We start from the raw sequence: 6,000 nt of genomic DNA on the forward strand, positions 1-6,000 counted from the left end.
TTATACTGTCAGGTTCAAAGTGCTCAAACTTGTGTCTTTTCCTTGCTCTCTCTCTCAAGTCCCCTGTCTTGTCTCCACTGGCTTATCTTAATGTTAAAAAAGTTTACTTGTCATAGGCTGTTTAGAAAAAATGGGTTTTAAGATTCTGGGTTTGGGCCTTTACATTGTGTTTGTATTGTAAGTTTATAGTGACTATAAATGGAGAAGGAATATATTAAGTTAACAGACAGGGGATAATGAACCACTCCAGAATGATGCATTGGATCTCTTTGGAGTGACAAACCAATGCTGTGTAAGTTTAGGCAAAACATCCTCATATCAAATCTTTGCTCCAACGTCAGGGTTCCATGCACTAATTAGTCCCTGATGTGGCTCTTTTCTCACATAAGCTTTCCTACTGAAACAGGAAAGTTTTCGTTGGACAGCTTATGTGAAATCATTTACATAAAAAAGTGATGTTTTAACTTTGAACAAGTTCTACTCCCTCTATTTCTACTCTTCTTTTAAAGTTGCATTTGGTTGTTGATTTGTTTGTGTTTGTTTACACTTCCAGTCTACATTGTAGTTATCTTGCCATAAAACTTACATAATGTTAAAGTAAGGAATTAGATGTCCAGTAAGAATCTATAACTAAAGAACAAACACTCACAAAGTTTTTCATCTTCTGAGAACATGTGTTAGATTTGAAGACTGCTAATATGTGAGTCAAGACAGCTGCAAGCAATTTGTACAGCCCTTCACTAATAATAGAGAAGTGATACCTTCCTTGCTGTAAACAGCTCCTGATACCTTCCCAACTGTCAACAGCCCCATAAACAAAACAAGTGATTACTGCAGTTGTATTACAAGCATTAACAATTCATCAAGGTTCTCTGGTCTCCCCCCCACCACTCTGACAGTTGGAAATCACACCAGTCTAAATGATTAAGTGTTAAATAAGCCATATGTACTGCACACATGGCATAACTAATGTATTCCTTGAGCTCATTTGGGAGAATCACACTTTCCTGCATCAAATTAAAATTAGATGTTTTTAACTTGGTAATTTTGGTCTCTTGTGGGATTAATGTAAGCCTGTGTGCTGTCAGCACCGTATGAGTGAGTTCAGGTCTCATCAGAGTTCACAGGCTTAATTCAACATACTGTTTTAACATCTGTGATACCCACAATTACTACACATGCCAGCATTCACAAATTCCTTAAAATTTATTCAAGTCTATGAGCCTACTTGGCAAAATTTACCTCTAAGAGTCAAAATATGAAAAAGATACACAAATAGAAAATTTGTGATATTATTAACATATTTTTTGTAGGTATTTGGTGTTAATTTATTTATTTGAGGTGGTCTATAGCAACTTTATGCACAGACAGAGATAAAGGGGAAAACATACAGGCGGTCTGATCAGAACTTAATAAAATATTTGTACTGACTTGACCAAGGAAATCAACTATGCTATGTGCAAATTCAATTGCTCTTAATTTTTAAAGCCAGTAAAATGTTTATAAAGACAGGTACATTATACTACTTGGCTACTAGGGCTAGAGCCTCTGAAGACTCAGGGTGTGCAGAGACAAGTCTTTCTTCATCCTATCCATTTTCATAACGTCTTGTCCAATTCAGGGTCATCAGAGGACAGGAATCTATCCCTGCTGACAATGGATGAGAAGGAGAAAACACCCTGGACAAGCTACCAGTGTCACAGGGCTAACACAAAGTCAGAGAGCCATGCTTGAGATGCTATTTCAATTTCTCCAACTGAAATAACATCTCAAGTATCCCGCCTTGGGATGGTGGGTGGAACCCAAAGTGCCTGGTAAGACGTCACAAGGCACATGGAAAACATTCAACTCCACACAGAAAAACTGTAGCTGAATGGCAGGTTCAGCTGGGGAACCTTCTTTCCATTACAAAAAAGTGCTAAAGAAATGTTAATGATAAGAAGAAAGTACATACATTAGTCTGGTTGCCAAGCTCAATTCTTTATTAAGCAGGAAAATAATCAAACAGTTTGTACATTAAAAACACAGATATGGGTGGTTTATTAGCACATACTCCTAAATTACATTTCAAATTAGAATAAGGATTAACAGATGAATCCCATGTTGTTAAATTTGTTCACATGTTTTACTATAGGGTCTTTACAGAAGTAGAAAAACCCATGTGAATGGGGACTACGTGCACTATTGCCAATTTTCAATTATATGGGTGATGTGCAGAGCCATGACAACTACGGGTGCATAACGTTGATTAGCTATACAATGAAGATATAGAAAATAGTAAGTTGAGTTAACATGTGTGCAAATGAGAAGGACACAGGCTGAAATGTGAACATATAGAGAAGTTTATGAAGGTAGATGAGTTTAAAATCCTGTGGTCAACCATCTAAATCAGCGCACAGTGCATAAGAGACATGTAGAAGACTGCAGGCAAGATGCAGTCGGTGGAGATAATTGCCAGGGATGATTCTCATAAAAGGATACCCACAAGAATTAAGGAAATGTTTACAAAATGTCAGTGAGATCTCATATGAAGTCTCGTTTGGAGATGGTGGCACTAACAAAAAAAAGAAAGAAGAGGCTGAGCAAGATGACAAGATTGATTTTTGGCCAGGACAGGCACAATTAAGAATTAGTGTATCAGAAGGACAGCTAAGGTCGAGCAGTTTGGAAAAAAAGGTAGAGATGCTGACATGTTGGACATGTGCAAAAGAGGGATAGTGAATATACTGCATGAAGGGTTTTGAATATGGAGCTTTCAGGCAGGAGGAAAACAGGAACACCACAGAGAAGACACACGGATGTAGTGAAGGGAGACATCCAGAAGGTTGGTGTGACAGAGGAGGATGCTAGAATAAGGTGAGATGGAGGCAGATGGTCCACTGTGATGACCCCTAAAGAGAACTGCTGAAAGAAGAAGGCAAATCCACATGCAGACAGCACGACAGACAGTAATAAACAGAAAAGCCAGTTACAAAACAGAAAACTAACAGTGTTGATGCATGCTCAATCATCCAGGTAAGTAAGTCCCAAAACGTCCAGATGAACAAAATCAACCTTTTGGGAGAAAACTAACAGAAGCAACTGGAAAAAGACAGCAAAGCTGTGAAAAACGGTCACTCCTTTGAAGAGAGGAGAAGAGAAGAGTATGACAATATGCCTGGATCACACACTAGCAGTGCAACAGCACACAACTTGTACGTGCTAAAGTTCACACGAATGCACCACCATGTGAAGGTGAAAGTGAGGTAATAATCAGCCTTCACATTTTTGTTTTGTCTTTATAATACAAATGTGCAGCCATGAGCTATGTTGTTAATAAGCTGGAACACTGTCGCTGATTCTTTTCACCTATTATGATGCTCTAACACTTGGTTTTGTGATGTAGAGCACAGATGCCTGTTTTATAGAATTCACTTTATTCATAATTGTCTTCCACGCAGTGCATTTCACTGTTGCTGGATGTTTTATATGCCATTACATGCTACATGCCTTTATTTCTTTCATTTGCCATTGCCAGTATATAATGGTGTGTCTAAATGTGATATTGCAAGACTGAGCGAGCTGCCTGTGTGGAGTGCATATGGCCACTAATGGCCAATTTTTGTTTTAATCAGTGTGTATAATAATAACAGTTGTGGCATGCTCTAAGGAGCAGAGGCAAGAGATTGAATACATTGAGTAGAGAAAGGATCTTTATTGATGCTTTGCCCTGCTGACTATCTTGCACTGGGGCCTGGTCATGTCAAAGCCAAACACAGTATAATAGCTGCAAACTGTTGAGTTCTATGTCAGATTGTATGTCAGTGTTAACCAAATTAGCTACACCCCAGCAGCAAATCAGATGCATTGCAGACTGCATGAAACCCTGCCTGTGAATGTGAAAGAAAAGGAAATTGCTAGTATGAGAATGAAGTTCTACTTAGAGTAGGGGGAGAAAAATAGGTTTTGATCATCAGCCCATTTATCTATGGTGGGAGAGGCGAGGATGATACAGTCTCCTGTGTTCTTCATTGACAGGATTGCTTGGGAGGCCAGGTGTACTCATTTGTCTTTGAAATTATTGGAAATTAAGAGGATAATGAGGTCTTCAGGGAGACGCCGATGAGTGTGTCTGACATTCAGCTGAATGAGGGACAGAATATATAAAACACTTTGATTTGCCTTCATAAGAGACAAAACCACTGAGCTTTCTCAAACTCCTGTCTGTGAAAGGAAGGCCACGGCACTATTTCACTTCTGTTAACAATCATTAAGGATAACAGAAAGTAACTGTCAAGTTATACAGTGCACAATGGACCATTTTCTCTTTTAGCAGCATTAAATACCCTGGTTGAAGGGTTGTTAAAATAATACACTTGAGTCCTTTTGACAAATTCTAGTGATTTATTTTTTAATAATAAATAAGAGTCGTCTAGCCTAAAAAAAAAAAAAAAAGAAGCAAAAATTGAGATTTTTTGTTTCTGGCTTGTTTTGCTTTTGTTCCAGGGTGTGAAAAAAATATTTATGTGGTTTTCAGTACTCCTTCTAGTGCAGCTACATTGCATTTTATTGGTGTACCTGAGATATGCTTAAAAGACCCCAGAGACTTCTGGAAGGACACCTGAGGCTGAAACTACATCAAATATTTTGAAATGGGTCGAGAAAAAATTGCTACTTCCTACAAAATAATGTTTGCAGTGTAGGGAATGGAACTGGACACATTATGAGTACTGTAGAAACTAACATTTGTCATAGACAATGCACAGGTTAGGCTTAAATGCAAACATTCTGAGAGGTAGAGCCATTTATTTATAAGCTTTTATAATAGCTGTTTTTGAAAGTCCAAAAAACAAAATCATGTAAATTTCCAGAAAGATAACAAATGCAATCCCAGAAACATTCAAGTAAACACACAAGGCAAACAAGCCGGCAGAACACGATATGATGCAACAAAAAAAAAAAAGAGATGAAAAGACATGGCTGTTTATACTGGGACACACTGAAAGTTGCCAAGGGAAGTGGGAAAAGATGGCCAGCACAAAGCAGAGGAAACTAATCAAGATAAACAAGACAGCACAATTAAAAGTACAAAGACGCAGAAAACAAACAACTATTATAATAAAACACTGGCAAGAACCTAAAACACTCAAACTTGAAATAGAAGGACACAAGGTTATAAAAACAATCATAACAATAAGGGTTAATACAAATTAAACCCTAATGGAAAATCAACAGGAACTCGAATAAGCAACTAAGGCTCAAAATCCTAAAGAGCGAGAAAATTAAGTATAAGGAATATTATAAACAGTAAGCAACAAATAATAAAGAAGAATTCAAAGTCATGACAACATCGGATAATGTTTGTAGTGTTTAACAAAAGAGCAACATTCATAGCAGCGTGGAATCATAAACAAAGCACAAGCTATTCCAAGCTATATATAAGCTATATATAATCCCTGCTGACAAGCTATATTATATATATGTATATATATATGTATATATATATGTACTGTATATATATATATTATATATTATATATTTGTATGTATTATGTATGTATGTATGTATGTATGTATGTATGTATGTATGTATGTATGTATGTGTGTGTGTGCGTGTGTGTGTGATGTATTTCTGCTTGTTTCATACGCGTGTGTTTTTACCTGAAGCTAGGAACAGTGCTCACTTACTCATCTTTGAGCTAAATAACTTCTTATTGCTTCCAAAATAAGGAGAAAGATGAAAAGCAGAACTTGCAGGCAGATTAAGAAGGAACATCAAACAGGTAGAAACTGGGCGGTGACTGTAGTTGTTGTTTGAAAAATTGTTTGCAAAACTGATTTGAGGAATTCTTTCAGAGGGCTGTTTCTTCTTTTGCTTGAGGCATCCTTCATGGGAACATCAAAGAAAAATCCTCTCACATCAGTATTTTGCAAAACTAAGACAGGAAAACAGTTAAAAACTACAAAAGCAGACATGAACAAACGTGGACAGTAAGTTTTCTTATCTCAGGAGATTTCCCTG

The sequence above is a fragment of the Haplochromis burtoni genome, unplaced genomic scaffold, assembly GCF_018398535.1.
Source record: "Haplochromis burtoni strain Fernald_Lab_line unplaced genomic scaffold, NCSU_Asbu1 Contig_101, whole genome shotgun sequence".
Taxonomy (NCBI): Eukaryota; Metazoa; Chordata; class Actinopteri; order Cichliformes; family Cichlidae; genus Haplochromis; species Haplochromis burtoni.